Genomic DNA, 15,932 nt, shown 5'->3' on the forward strand with positions numbered 1-15,932 from the left:
CTTTTGTGAATTTAAACTTGTCCTGAGTTGCTCTGTACTTTGGTTAAACCGGCCTGGTACGTGTGTGTTCTATACAGATATTACATATACATGTGTCCATATTATCCTTATAACTCCATGAATAAGAATAACTCCAATGTTTATTAAATGTGTAGTAAACGTCTGTATCACACAAACCTGTGGATTTTCAAAATAAATGAGTTGTAAAACAAATAAAACATTTAAATATGGCATTTGAACTTCTGTGTGTGTCGTTCTTTGCTCCAGCAGCAGGGGGCATAAATGTATTATAAAGGCTAGACAGATTTCTTTTTTTTTTTTTTTTTTTTTTTAAGATAACTCTGTGAAATACTGTGATTATGACAATTTTTCATGTTTATTTATTTTATAATCTTGTTCTAATGTTTTATCTAATGTGGAAACTCATGTGAAGAAATATTGAACAATTATAAATATTTCCTTTTAGGTCAAAAATGTTATAAATATGTCATCTACATACCCTGGGAGTGAGATGCTAACTGTAAGCACTGCTCTGTCTGAGGCTTGTTTAGACTTTAATCTGAATTGCTAGCATTAGCTAGCTACCATGAGCCAACAGTTTTTCACTTTTTTCACTTTGTCACAAGCACCTAGCATTAGCCAACAGGACTTGCCCATGTGGGTAATGACATTGACACCTGGAGGGGTGTGATTGGGAAGAATGGCCTCCCTGATCTGAACCCAAGTGTTGTTTTGTTATTGGACTTCTGTGCTAGTCACAGTTGAGGTGTCAACTGGATCCACTGGTGGAGGAGGAAGCCAGACAGACCTGGCAGTGTAAGTGTATTGTGAGGGTCTGCTGGGAACATCTGGCAGAGCCCTCTGTCAGGGGGGTCCAGGAGAGCTTCTTCCTGATCCCGGGGGAGGCTGGGGACATGGACTGCGAGTGGGCCATGTTCTCCACCTCTATTGTCGATGCGGCTGCTCGTAGCTGTGGTTGTAAGGTCTGCGGTGCTTGTCGCAGTAGCAACCCCTGAACCTGGTGGAGGACACCGGAAGTAAGGGATGCCGTCAGGCTGAAGAAGGAGTCGGGCCTTGTTGGCTTGTGGGACTCCTGAGGTAGGCCAAGTGTGCCACGGCTTGTGGGGTCGCAGAGGCAAAAACTCGGGGTTGGGAAGAGTTCGGAGAGGTCATGGAGGAGGACTATCAAATGGCCTCAAAGAGATTTTGGCAAACTGTCCGACGCCTCAGGAGGGGGAAGCAGTGCTTCACAAACACTGTTTACAGTGCGGGTTGAGAGCTGTTGAACTGGACTGGGAATGTTGTCGGGCGGTGGAAGGAATACGTTGAGGATCTCCTCAACCCCACTGTCACGTCTTCTGAGGAGGAATCAGAGACTGGGGACTCGTCCATCACCCTGGCTGAAGTCACTGAGGTGATTGGTAAGCTCCTCTGTGGCAAGGCTCTAGGGGTGGACTAGATCCGTCGCGAGTAACTCAAGTCTCTGGGTGTTGTGGGGCTGTCTTGGCTTGTCTTGATCTGGAGAAGGCATTCAACCGTCTCCCTCGTGGTGTCCTTTGGGGGGTGCTCCGTGAGTATGGGGTCCGGGGCCCTTTGCTAAGGGCTGTCCAGTCCTGGTATGACCGGAGCAGGAGCTGCGTTCATTGCCGGCAGTAAGTCAGACCTGTTCCCGGTGCATGTTGGACTCCACCAGCGCTGCCCTTTGTCACCGGTTCTGTTCATCATATTTATGGACAGAATTTCTAGGTACAGCTAGGGGCCGGAGGGGGTCCAGTTCGGGGACCACAGGATTTCATCTCTGCTGTTTGCAGATGATGTTGTCCTGATGGCTTCATCGAGACAGGACCTGCAGCACTGGGGCGGTTTGCAGCCGAGTGTGAAGCGGCTGGGATGAGAATCAGCTCCTCCAAATCCGAGGCCATGGTTCTCGACCAGAAAAAGATGGTTTGCCCTCTCCGGGTGGTGGACAGTCTCTGCCTGAAGTGGAGGAGTTCAAGTATCTTGGGGTCTTGTTCACGAGTGAGGGAAGGATGGAGCATGAGATTGACAGTTGGATCGGTGCAGCGTCTGCAGTGATGCAGTCTCTGTATTGGTCTGTTGTGGTGAAGAAGGAGCTGAGTGTAACCCACGTGACCTAGATTGCCCCCACCCATTAACGCACCGGTGAGCGTTTAAGTACCTGGCACGCCCCTGTCACTTCCTGCTCTGGTGCTCTTGCTGTGTGCTCACTGTGGCTCGTGCTGGTCCTGCTCTGGAGTCGGCGTGCTCATCATTCGTCGTTCAAAATCCGAATCAGCTGCTTGCATTCTACGCATTCAACCATCCGCTCAGCGGTGAGTCTTGCTCTTGTTTTAACCGCTGTTCAATTGAGAAAAAAACGCGCTCTAGTACTACGCTAAGCTGTGACGAACCCCCATAGAGGTACGCTAAACACGCAAATGCTAGCGCGTATGACGAGTGCAACCTGATTTGCGTCAGTATTGATTAAATACAAACTAAATCAAGTTTTTACTTATGCCGAATTAAAGGCCAAACCTTTAACGTCAAAGGACACTTTTAGTTTTCTGAGTCACCCCCGTTTTGATGTTTATTTGTTATTTTGATATGGGTGATTTGTTGGCCAATGTAGCTACGTTTTGTTTGTTTGTTGTGCAACTTTAAAGAACTTTGATACATTTCATTTCAGTTAATAGCCTAAAACAGAGGAAGTTAACTTAAAGGTGCACTATGTTTTTGGAAATGTGAAATATTATCTAATGAATAATTTATAATATTTTGATATGAATAATATTGCAATTCATACTAATTGTAACTGTATGTATTATTGTTTAGCTTATAGCCTGTAAGCTACATAATGCGAGTTTAATTTGGGTTTTTCCTTTTTGACCATGTACAGGTCAGGTTTTTTTTCACCCCTTCAGTCTGATGATTCTAACTTCACCTGTGATGGCGAGCTGCCCATACACCACTCTGTGGTAGGAAATTGAACTCTTCTTCTCTATCGCTGGATTTTATACAAACTTTGAAACTTGGTCTGAAAGACTTTGCTCACCCACACACACAAACTCATGGACTAAATATTCACATGAACAATCGGATTTCACGGGTCTGAAGTTGTCATTCATTTATTTTCTTTATTTTGATTGATCAGATTGATCACATCACTATTGTATACCTGTTTAATATAAATGTTGATTATTATAAGTATTATTGAATTTCTGACTATATATAGAAAAAAATATATATTAATACAATCATTCCTATAATCAACTTTATTTTTGACTTTGTTCTTTCACTTACTGGCTCCCTACCGAATCTAGTCTGAGACGTCTTTTGCAGTCAGTCCACCTAGCCTACAACGGGTTACATGAGTCTAAAGGCAAAGCTCTCGATTTACTAGTCAATCTACTTTCCTGCCCTCACCTATGGTCATGAGCTCTGGGTAATGACCAAAAGGACAAGATTGCGGCTACAAGCGGCCGAAATGGGATTCCTCCGTAGGGTGGCTGGGCGCACCCGTAGGGATAGGATGAGGAGCTCGGTCACACGGGAGGGGCTCGGAGTAGAGCCGGTGCTCCTACACGTCGAGAGGAACCAGTTGAGGCTCGGACATCATCTCTCTGGCCTAGGAACACCTTGGGGTCCCAACGGAGGAGCTGGAGGACGTGTCTGGGATGAGGGAAGTCTGGAAGTCCCTGCTTAGACTGCTGCCCCCGTGACCCAGCCCCAGATAAGTGGAAGAAAATGGATGGATGGATGGAATGTTAATGGAAAAACATTCCTTTAACATTCCATCCATCCAGACTCAGAGTAGTATTTAATGAACAACTAACAGAAACAAAAGTACAGGGTTTACAATTACACAAAACAAATCAGTCTCAGAGCTAATTCAAAGGACCCAATATACCAAGGCACAAAGACTAAAAAGGCACAGGGGGCAGGTCCTTTAAAGGCGTTGCTGCCGCAGGTGAAGGCCCAGGATTGGCCAAGCTCTAGGGCGTTGCACCAACACAGGGTCCAGGAGCCAATCAGGTGTCAGCTTGTGAGCAAAAGCTCCAATCAGGAGAGAGCTCTGTCAGATCAAAGCTTCCACAAAGAAGCAGGGATCAGCTGCAGGGACTTGATGTATATGACACTAGGAGCTAGAACAGTCTTGAATCAAAGAGTCTGATTTATTAAAGCCACAAAGAGCCACCTGTCCCTGAGCTGTGTCAGTGTCAGGACATACAACATATTTATACGACACAGATGAGAATCACATGAACCACAAAACCAGTTTAGAGCCGATAAAGGAGCAACAAGGTCAAAACACTTCTCAGGACATAAACACTAAGACAGTAGACACAGAGCACAGCACTGGATCAAAGGTCAAATAGATAAGATACATATGAACTAAGAGTTAGGAAGAAACTAAGAGATCTGCAAACCAGTAAGCACGGAAAGTTTATTTGTACAGCACAGTTCATACCCAAAGTAATTAAAAAGGGATTTACAGAAAAAGAAATACATTAAAATCACAATACAACAAATCAAAACATAAAAATGATCATAAAATAAACATTAAAAGAGAAGAGGAGAGTAAAAGCCTTTCAGTCAGATCTGTTTGAGCCTGGATTTAAACATTGTCAAAGTCGAGGTCTGTCTCACATCTTCAGGAAGAATGTTTCAGGTTTTAGCTGCAGAAAACTCAAACGCTGATTCCCCATGTTTAGTCCTGGTTTACTCCTGACTCTGGGACCAGCAGAAGACTAAACCGGGACTAAACCAGGACTAAACATGGGGAATCAGTGTTTCAGTTTTCTGCAGTTAAAACCTGGAACATTCTTCCTGAAGATGTGAGACTTTGAGCCTCGACTTTGACAATATTTAAATCCAGGCTCTCAACAGTTCTTTTTAGATGTGCATATGACTAAAAGGGTTTTATTCTGCACTTTTCTCCTTTAATATTAATTTTATGATGATTATTTGTGACTATTTATGTGTCAGTTTGTTGTACTGAGATTTTAATGTGTTTATTATTCTGTAAAGCACTTTGAATTACCTCGTGTAAAGTGTAAAAATACGTAAAAAGTAGGAAAAAAAGATTCAGTTCTTTTAAAAAAATGATACGATTCCAACAGTTCAACATTAAGGAACCGTTCAAAAGAGCAGACTCGTTCTTGAACGTCACATCACCAGTTTAAACTGATTCTTTTGCCAATCAGGAAGAACAAATCAGGATTTGGTTTGTCATTGTCAAGAATAAGAATATTAAAAACAGAATCACTGAAATAAAAGTATTTCCAGTGAAAAACACTGAGGTAAACTGGAGGGAAGGCAGTGACTTTTTCTAACCACTGGATGGCGCCATCGCAGTGTGAAAAGTCCAAGCACTGACCTCTTTCCCCTGTAAATAATACTGTTGTCATGTGGTGTCCTGCAGGGGGCGCTAATGTTCTAATATGTTTAACCCTGTGGACCTGCAGGGGGCGCTCATGTTCTAATGTGTTTGACCCTGTGGACCTGCAGGGGGCGCTCTTGTTCCAGCGGTTGGACCTTCATCCTGGTGTTTGTGGATCTGTTTCTTTTGACTCTGGAGAAAAGGCGCCTTATTCCAAATGTTTCATCAGAAACGTCAAAGTGCAGCAGTTTGTTTTAAGTCTCAGCACCACGTCACAGCTCGAGCTTTGAATCACATCAGGATGTGTGTTTTACACCGGATGCTCCGCCGAGCCGCAGAGGCACCGTGTGAGGCGCGTTTGATTAAACACGTGACAATAGGCGCATTGAGCAGCCGGGGTCATAGGTCAAAGCACACAGACTTTTTGACAAAGTGCTCACACAGGCAGGTGGAGCTTTAGTGATGCAGATCCTCCTGAATGTGCTGCAGTGGAGCAGTGTGTGGGGTCAGGGTGGAGGAGCCGCTGTCACCGGTTTAGACCAAACGCCCAAAAGCATCAAAAACGACCCTGCTCCACCACCGCAGCAGCGTCTGCACAAAATATGAACATTTTAGACTTACAAGACAAAAGCTCCATCAGCTCCATCAGCCCCATCAGCCCCTGCTCCATCAGCCCCTGCTCCATCAGCCCCTGCTCCATCAGCCCCTGCTCCATCAGCCTGAGCTCCATCAGCCCCTGCTCCATCAGCCCCCAGAGCGTTAAGTGAAATGGAACCAATTGTGTCCTTTTATCCCACACGTGTCAAACTCAAGACCCTCCACATCATTTTATGTGGCCCTCGACAGGGTAAATTTAAAAAAAAGTTTTTAAAATGTCAATGTATCAGGAGATATGCAGTTACACATCCATATTTTTACATCTAGGCCAGTGGTTCTTAACCTGGGTTAGATCGAACCCTAGGGGTTCAGTGAGTCAGTCTCAGGGGTTCGGCGCAGGTCAAGACACGCACCCGACTCATATGATTCACAGACTGAACGTCTCCAGACTCTGGCCGTGTCCCAATTCGACAAATGCACCTTTGATGTGCCTATCGAAGTACCTGCCCGACTTAAATGAGCCGTTCGAACGGCATAAAAACATAAAACGACATAAAAACGAAGAAAAGGAACAGACTTTGCGCTGAAAATGACATGAGAGTGGCCAAGGTGAAGCCATGTGTTTCTGACCTGGTCTCTCAAAGGAAACAGCAGAAGTCACTGATTTGCAGTAAATATTCATTATTATTCAAGCCTGATGGAAATTAGGTGATGGGTGTGTGTTAAAATGTTAAAAATAATAAATAGCATAAATACATTAAGTTCATTATTGGAATACATAAGGTTAAAAATTTAAAAATAAATAATTTATTTGTGGTAGAATTAAAAAAGGTCATGTCTGTAAAAAGGTATGTATGTAATTTGTTGTGAGTTCATGTATTGTACTGGTTTTATTCTTTGAACACAGTGATGTTAATGCACGGTTCATTTTGTGCACCAGTAAAACAAACATATGTCTTGAATATGAAAAGAAAAATATTTTATTTTTCAATAAAGAAGGGTTCGGTGCAAATGAAACCGTTGGGGTTCAGCACCTCCAACAAGATTAAGAGCCACTGATCCAGGCAAATGCGTATGCAATATTTGTAATTTGCATAAGTAATAAATACAGAAACAGTTAATGAAAAAGTTAAAAAACTAGTTAATTTATTTTACATCTGGCCCTTTGAGAGCAGTCATTTTGCTGATGTGGCCCTTGGTGAAAATGCGTTTGACTCCCCTGTTTTATCCTAAAGGCTCCACATGTGACACAGGGAATCTGAGCTTTTAACTTTTGTTGACAGTTGATGCTGGAAACGTCACTCTGGATAAAGACCATAGTCTGTGGCTGTAGTGGACACACCCGCGCGTGGACAGGACAGGTCTGGTCCCCGGACGGAGCAGCCGCTGCTGAACATTTGAACATGTCACAAACACATGAAGCAGTGACACTGACTGCACTGTTGCATTGTGGGTATTTTAGGACCCTGCCAGATGCAGTTTAACATAGAAAAGGTTTAAACACATTATTTAAAATCTGTCACATTAAACACAGCTCTGTGTCTGCAGCTTCACTTCCTCCTGTTTGACTCCAATTCATCACAAACACACGGGAAACACACAGGAAACACACACAGCACACAGACACACACAGCACACACTCAGCGCACACACACACTCAGCACACACACACAGCGCGCACACACACAGTGCACACTCAGCACACACACATTCAGTACACACATACACTCAGCACACACACACACTCAGCACACACATACACACATACACACACACCCCGCACACACGCACACACTCTCAGCACACACATACACACCCCCACACCCCTACAAACACACTCAGCACACACACACCCCCACACAGCACACACACAACACACACACACTCAGTACACACACACACACACTCAGCACACACACACAGCACACACACACACACACACACACACCCCGTACACACATACACACACACACAGCACACACACACACTCAGCACACACACCCCCACACACTCAGTACACACATACACACTCAGTACACACATACAAACACACTCAGCACACACACACACACACAGTACGAGCTCATGTGATCATCAACATCAAGTCACATTATGAGCTCTTTAAGGTTGCCGTTTTTAACCAGGGCTCGTAGTATAATATCACATCTGGGATTATTGTTCTGACAATGCAATAAGCCACAGTATGTTAACATATGTCTCAAATATTCCTCGGCAATTGACATATGGAAAGTTTATGCATACTCCTTTTAGTCAATAACTATTACTTGGGACGCTACTAGCGATAGTAGTAATAATAAGCTCTGATACTGGAGCACAGTTCAAAGGGACAATATGCACTTATTTCCACAGACAACTTGTGTCACAACTGGCTCTGCATCTTCACAATTGGCACTACTTCTTTGTCAAATCAGCGGGACAGATGGTTGGCTGTCCTCTTCAGTACACATTACACACACAGTGGAGGCACCCAGAATTATTCTCATATTTCATTTCAAAAACAAGTGTCTTTATTCAGAGACTGCACTCTCATTATCAAGGCAGGGTGACTGAATCTCGCTTGGTCTAAGCATATTAGTCAGACCCGCTGTGTGCAGGAGCCCACCAATCTGAGATTTTAGATCCAGACCAGGCTGCCCTGCAATGGCGTGTCATGTATGGATTTCGACCAATAAGATCGGAGGGCAACTGCTTCGTGGGAGCCAAGTTTCACATTAATAGATCGTGCCCCATGACAATACCCTATTTATATTTATAGATGTAGTTTATGTTATTTTAATGTTAGTATTTTGGTTTGCATAGAACGATGTAGTCTATGCTGTTAGATATTAATTTTAGGTTACATTGATGTAGTTTTGCTGTTTTAATGTTGATATTAGGTTACATTGCTGTAGTAATATTGTAATTGCTAAAGTTGGTTTATATTAAAGTAGTTGTGTGGTTTAATATTAATATTAGTTATTGATGTAGTTTATGTTATCATATTAGGTTAATATGATGTAGTTTATGCTGTTAATGTTATATTAATAGACGCACTCATGTTATTTACAGTTAATGTTGGTTATACTTGGAAAGGCCATACCAGTTGCTGGCATTAGGATAGATTTTGCAACTATCTTGGAGTTGTCATTGTACGAGACACACACAATATCGTCACTCCAAACGCTGGAGCGCGCATGCAGGAGAAAAGCACGAGCAGCGAGATCCTGCAAAGGCATGGAGGCAGTGCACAAGATACCGCCAAGTAAGTTTATATCATAGTGTTGCTTATTTATTGTTGAGTTGCTTCACTGAATACTTATGTAAGGATGCAACCTGTGAATCAATTTGCTGCAATCAAGTCACGGGAACGCGCAACTGCTCCGACGCTTGGAGCTCAGGCCACGGGAGACAAACACGCCTCCCGCCAAGAAGCGCCACCACTGGAACCTCACTTCCAACTGCCCTGCACGCCAGGCGTACGGACCAAAGGTAAGCAAACACATTTTCATTTCAAAACATCACAATTAGGCATTTTACTACAAGAGCCTAATAATACTCTCCGTTCAGAAGCGCCTCAACTCAGACGTCCGCTTCCCACCACTCCGCAGGTTAATACATTACTATTTAAAGCACATATCACTATAATACCTCACATAACTAAGACAACACCTACCTGAAGATGTGAGGCACTTATAAGCACCAGCCTCAAAGTCAAACTCTTTTTACATGTCATTATTCATACGAGAACGCGCATTTGCTCCGACGCCTGGAGCTCAGACAGCGAGGAGCCCAAACACTCTATCCGCTCAGCAGCGCCACAACTCGGACACCCACCCCCAACCACTCCGTACGCTCACGGAGGTCAAATATCACTTTTAAAGTATAGTAATTCACATTTCACTATAATACATCAAATAATTAAACGTAAACCTACCTGAAGATGAGAGGCACTTACAAAACGTCCGCCTCAAGGTCAAACCAATTTTACATGTTATTATTCACATTTCGACCGAGACATTTCAATATATCCACACAAACCTAAACACATTGACATTTTCACACTTAATACTTAATCTTTTTGCATTTTAGTCACATATATTCATGTATATACACATATTAAACCCGTGCCGCTGAACTTACCCACAGTTACACTAACCGTTGGCCGTCAATTAGTTACTAATTAAGCTAAACACCAAATTTACCCCTTTTACCCCACACAGACCCCCTTTACAATAAAACACATTGACATTTTCACACTTAATACTTTATCTTTTTGCATTTTAGTTACACATATTCATGTATATACACATATTAAACCCGTGCCGTGCCTTTGAAATTACCGTTACACTAACCGTTGCGCTAACAGTAACTAGCTACGAGTTAAGCTAAACACTAAATTCACCCCTTTTACCCCACACAGACCCACTTTATAATAAAATACAGTCAGATATTACTCACAGTTCAGACGGGCAGACCACCACTGGAGGAGAAGACACCTACCGCCACCGGACACTCGGACAAACAGGGCTCCACCGCCGCCGAACACCGCAGGGACGCACCGCGCACCCTCCCAGGCCACACAGCTCGGTCCTCAGGTCCCGCAGCTCGGTCCTCTTCATGGACATCCCGTGGAAGCGCTTACATTCATTCACCAACGGATAACAAAAACTCTATTTGTCTTCTCCTCCTCAAAAACTTCACGCAACTCAAAAACTACACGGAACTCCAGACGCAACTTCAGACGAAACTCCACGGAGCCACCATCTTCACCAAATTGGATTTACGGAACGCCTATCACCTGGTGCGCATTAGGGAGGGGGACGAGTGGAAGACCGCTTTCAAAACCTCTCTAGCCTCCTGAGACCCGGCCCATTCATTTGTGTCCTTTACAATGGACATTTTGTTCACCTGTATCTTTCTTAAGTATTTTGAGTAACTCTCCCAAGTCCTACGGTATTCTGTAGGGGACATCTTGGGCTTTCTAGTGATATGTCATGTGATGGGTTTGCATGCTGGGAACTTTACTGTTTTCCTCTATCAAGATGGCTGCCATACCAACAACCACATTTTATGGAAAGAGGAGAGGTAAGTTAAATATTCTTTATCTATTGCTATTTTTACCATGATAATTATATATTTTCTTGTTCATAAACATGTTAAGAACAACATTTTTACATCTGAAAACAGTTTCATTATTTCTGTTTTGAAATAACAGACATTTAATGAATGTCAACTGTAATGGACACCAGGACCATTTTAATGTATTTAATGACTGCACATTGTTGCAGGTGAAAGAAGTGAAGCAGAGAGGATTCTATACCCGATAGTAGAGGGAGATTCAGATTTGGAGCTTTCAGATGAGGAAAAGGATGAGAATGAGGAGTATCAGCCTGTGATAGGTGAAGATGATGATGAAGGAGAGGAAGAAGATGCAGGAGAATCTGATGAGACAGAGTCAGAGGCAGAGAGGGAGCAGCAAAGTCGTCATGCTCTGTGGGCCAGGAGTAACTTGTATGTTTTATTTAGTTTCAGGCTAATGTATTATATTTTATGATCATGCTAGATGATTGTAGTATTTGTAATAGGTGTAAATGCTGTTAAATATATGCAAGTTACCTAAAAATATGCTTATAAAGTTTGTTGGTCAATAGGGAGTCATATCACATCCATGACACTGAAATTACTGCATTAATCCAAATTGATATGAAAAAATAACTCCTTTTATTGACTTGTTTTTTCCCCCATCATAACAGATTCACACCTGTGCTACCTGGGCTTCCTGCCTATCAAGATGACCCTACAATCCGTGAATACTGGAGTCCAATTCAGTACTTTTCACAGTACATCGATAACAGAATCTATGAGGATCTGGCAGCTTTTACAAATCAAAGACAGCTGCAAACTACAGGAGTGTCACTGAATACTACTGCCCAAGAAATTAAGATTTTTTCGGCATATCAGTACATATGGCCTGCCTTGGCTATCCCAGAGTCAAAATGTTTTGGGCTAAAAAGACTAAAGTGCCAGTTATTTGCAGGAAAATGACAAGCGATAGGTTCTACAAGCTGAGGAGATCACTCAAGATTGTCAGTAACCTGGATGTAACTGAAGAGGCAAAGGAGTCAGACATTCTTTGGAGAGTCAGACCATTGCTTGACCGTGTGAGGCAAGGTTGTCTCAGCCTTTCAAGGAGTGACAAGGTGTGCGCTGACGAGCAAATCATCCCATTCCCAGGCCGCTGCCCAGTTAGGCAGTATATGCCAGGAAAGCCAAACCCTACTGGCCTAAAGGTTTTTGTGCTTGCCTCTCCAAACGGTTTAGTCCTGGATTTCGAGGTCTATCAGGGCAAGAACACCTTTATGGGCCAAAGACTGGGAGTTGGAGCTGCCAGGAGATAAGCAGCTGAGAAAAGAAGGGAGAGGGGCTTCAGTGACATTGGTCCGGAGGGGACCTGAGCTGGCAGTGACAAAATGGTTTGATAATAAACCAGTTTTGATGGCCTCCACTGTCTATGGTAAAGATCCAGAGAATATCTGCAGCAGATGGTCCAACAAAGACAAAGGTCATGTACAGGTGAGACGGCCAGGAGTAGTCAGGGAATATAATAACAACATGGGTGGCGTAGACCTCTGTGACCGAATGCTGAGCTTCTACCGCATCTCAACCAGGACCAAGAAGTGGACGTCACATGTGATGACACATTTCTTTGATGTTGCCATCACAAACACTTGGATCCAGTACAAGTCTGACAGCAAAGCACTGAATCGAGCAGCTAAGAACACACAGCAGTACCTGGACTTCAAATTGCACCTGGCTGAAGAGCAGTGAAGGCAGTGAGGAAGAGTATCAGCCACCAACAAAAACAAGGATCCCACAACCAGAGCCATCTGTACGCAGGCTAGGAGCCAGACACATGCCAGAGATGTTGGATATCAAACATGCAGAAAGATGCTGGAACAAGGGTTGCAATGGTAAGACATACATCAGGTGCTCCAAATGCAAGATGTTCCTCTGCATAACCAAAAAGAAAGCATGCTTCAACGATAACCACAGCTAAAATATCCAGAAGAAGAAAAGCAGAACTACTATGTTCTATGTCTTATAGTTCACTGTTGAACTGAATACATATTTTACATTATACTGTAATGTATTATTACAAACATTTTGTTCTTGCAAGCAACAGCTAACAGAAGAGTGTTACAGTTTTATTGTTTTTGTTCAAATTGAATTTGTTCTTGAGAGAATATCACTCTAAAGATTTAATCTGCTCTTTTTTTCTCATTTTGTAAATTCACTTCTATTTTCACATAGATATCGTCCTGTTGTACTCTACAGTGGACATGCTGTGAAATTAAAATAAAAAATATTTTGAAAAAAATTTAAATTGTAAGGTGTTTTTTTAGGCTCAAATAGATAGGAAATCACACAAAAACAGTAATTTTAGGACACTTTTTTCCCTTGGTTCTCAGGAGGCTAGGCCATTTTGAATATCTGATAATGCCTTTTGGTCTGACTAACACTCCCGCAGTTTTCCAGGCGTTAATTAATGACGTCCTTCGGGACTTCCTGAACCGTTTTGTGTTTGTTTACCTAGATGACATTCTTATTTTCTCCCAGTCTCCGCAGGACCACCAGCACCATGTCCGTTTGGTTCTCCAACGCCTCCTCGAGAATAAACTGTATGTAAAAGCAGTGAGTTCCATGCTGAGGAGGTTAGCTTTTTGGGGTTTATTGTAGGGCGGGGCCAGGTGAGAGCAGACCTGGAAAAGATTAAGGTGGTTACCAATTGGCCCACTCCTACTTAACCGTAAACGGCTCCAACGGTTTATTTGGTTCACCAACTTTTATAGGAGGTTCATCTGGGATTTTAGCCGAGTTATTTCACCCCTCACTAAACTCACTTCTCCTTCCCAGCAGTTTATCTGGTCCCCTGAAGCCCAATCAGCCATTGATCGTCTGAAGAGCCTGTTCACTTCCACCCCCATCCTGCACCAGCCCGACCCCTCTCGCCAGTTCATCGTGGAGGTAGACGCATCGGACACCGGCGTGGGAGCCATCCTCTCCCAGAGGTTTGAACCTAAAAACTGCCTTTTTCCATGTGCCTTCTTTTCTCGTTGTTTATCCCCGGCAGAAAGCAATTACGACGTGGGGGATCGTGAACTGCTAGTGGTTAAACTCGTCTTGGAGGAATGGCACCACTGGCTGGAGGGGGTGGAGCAACCTTTTTTGGTATTGACAGACCATAAAAATCTCTCGTACATTCAGTCGCCTAAACGTCTTAACTCTCACCAAGCCCGTTGGTCCCTGTTCTTCAGTTGATTTGATTTTACCCTCACTTACCGCCCGGGGACTCGCAATGTGAAGCCCGACGCCCTGTCCTGTCAGTTCGCCCAGGAGGAGAGTTCCACCGCCCTGGAGCCCATCATTCCGTCCTCCCGAGTCGTAGCGGCCGTCCGGTGGGAGATTGAGGACCTGGTCCGGAAGGCCCAACGGAATGACCCCGACCCAGGTAATGGCCCACCTGGCACATTATTTGTCCCTGATCCTGTGCGTTCCCAGGTCCTGGAATTGATCCACTGCTCCCGGTTCGCCTGTCACCCCGGAACCAACCGCACACACACCCTGTTGAAACGACACTTCTGGTGGCCCACCGTCGACAAGGATACTAGGGCCTACGTTTCCGCATGCCAGGTGTGCGCCAGGGGTAAGGCCTCCCATTCCCATGTCCGACCGAGGCATGCAATTCACCTCCCAGGTGTGGCGGGCCTTCTGCGAGGGCCTGGGCGCGTCCGTGAGACTCACGTCGGGGTTTCATCCCCAGTGCAACGGGCAGAACAAGCGAGCCAACCAGGACCTGGAGACGGCCTTATGGTGTGTGGTGTCCTCCAACCCTTCAGCCTGGAACTCTTTCCTGCCCTGGATAGAGTACGCCCACAACTCCCTTGTCAGTTCGGCTAAAGGCATGTCACCATTTGAGGCCTCCCTTGGCTACCAGCCCCCGCTCTTCCCGTCAGAAGAGAAAGACCTGGCTGTCCCCTCAGTTCAGCACCACTTCCAGCACTGCTGCAGGGTCTGGGGGAAAACTAGAGCTGCACTGCTCCGAACCGGGATACGCACCAAGATGGCAACAGGCCGATATCCCTGCTCCCAGTTACCAATCTGGTCAGTTGGTGTGGCTGTCTTCTAAGACCATTCCCCTCAAGACGGACTCCCGTAAACTTTCTCCCTGCTTCCTAGGTCCTTTCCCCATCACGAAAATTATCAACCTGTCTGCGGTGCAGCTCCAGCTTCCCCCTTCTCTCTGCATCCACCCGACCTTCCATGTCTCCCAGATTAAGCCTGTCCGCAACAGTGACCACCCCCATCTCATTAGATCTTAATGAAAGACGTCATGAAACATCTACAATTAGAAAAAATAAGGTTTAACTCAAGGGAAATTTAAGAACATTTTCTTCTACTGGGCAACAGTTTATAGATTCTGTAACTTCACAAATGTGTAGAAAATGAACTGAACAGATAATATTGGATGTTCACTCTTCACTTTTTGTTTTATTTTATTTATTTATTTTTTTATAACCTATTCTATATTGTATAATCTATATATTTGCTTGACTTATGGAAAAACACAGTAAGAGTGTGAAATATGAGAGCGTGATACTGGCTGATAGTGAGTTTCCTTCACTCTGATAAAATGTACCTTTGTGCATCAATTCTCAGAACAGCAGCTCTGAGCTGCACACGCTTCAAAACATGTCAGATCTCAAACTGATTTCAACTGCAGACCATGTTCTGTAAAAATGTTAAATGGCCCCTGTTTTCATATTTATGACCAACTCAAGACGACATCACTGCTGCACATAATGCTCCTCATTAACGAGCGGACGAACCTTAACCCTAACGAGCAGACTTCAGAGCACACGGAGCACACGGCCCTCGTGCTACAGTCACACCACAA

General features: G+C 44.1%; 1 protein-coding gene across 1 annotated transcript in view; it reads left to right on the top strand.

The window, feature by feature from the left end:
• The window catches only part of LOC117389502 (scavenger receptor cysteine-rich type 1 protein M160-like), a 33,999-nt gene that overhangs the window by 6,263 nt on the left and 11,804 nt on the right, over positions 1–15,932 (top strand). The window lies entirely within an intron of this gene.

This window comes from Periophthalmus magnuspinnatus, chromosome 21 (genome assembly GCF_009829125.3).
Source record: "Periophthalmus magnuspinnatus isolate fPerMag1 chromosome 21, fPerMag1.2.pri, whole genome shotgun sequence".
Classification (NCBI taxonomy): Eukaryota; Metazoa; Chordata; class Actinopteri; order Gobiiformes; family Gobiidae; genus Periophthalmus; species Periophthalmus magnuspinnatus.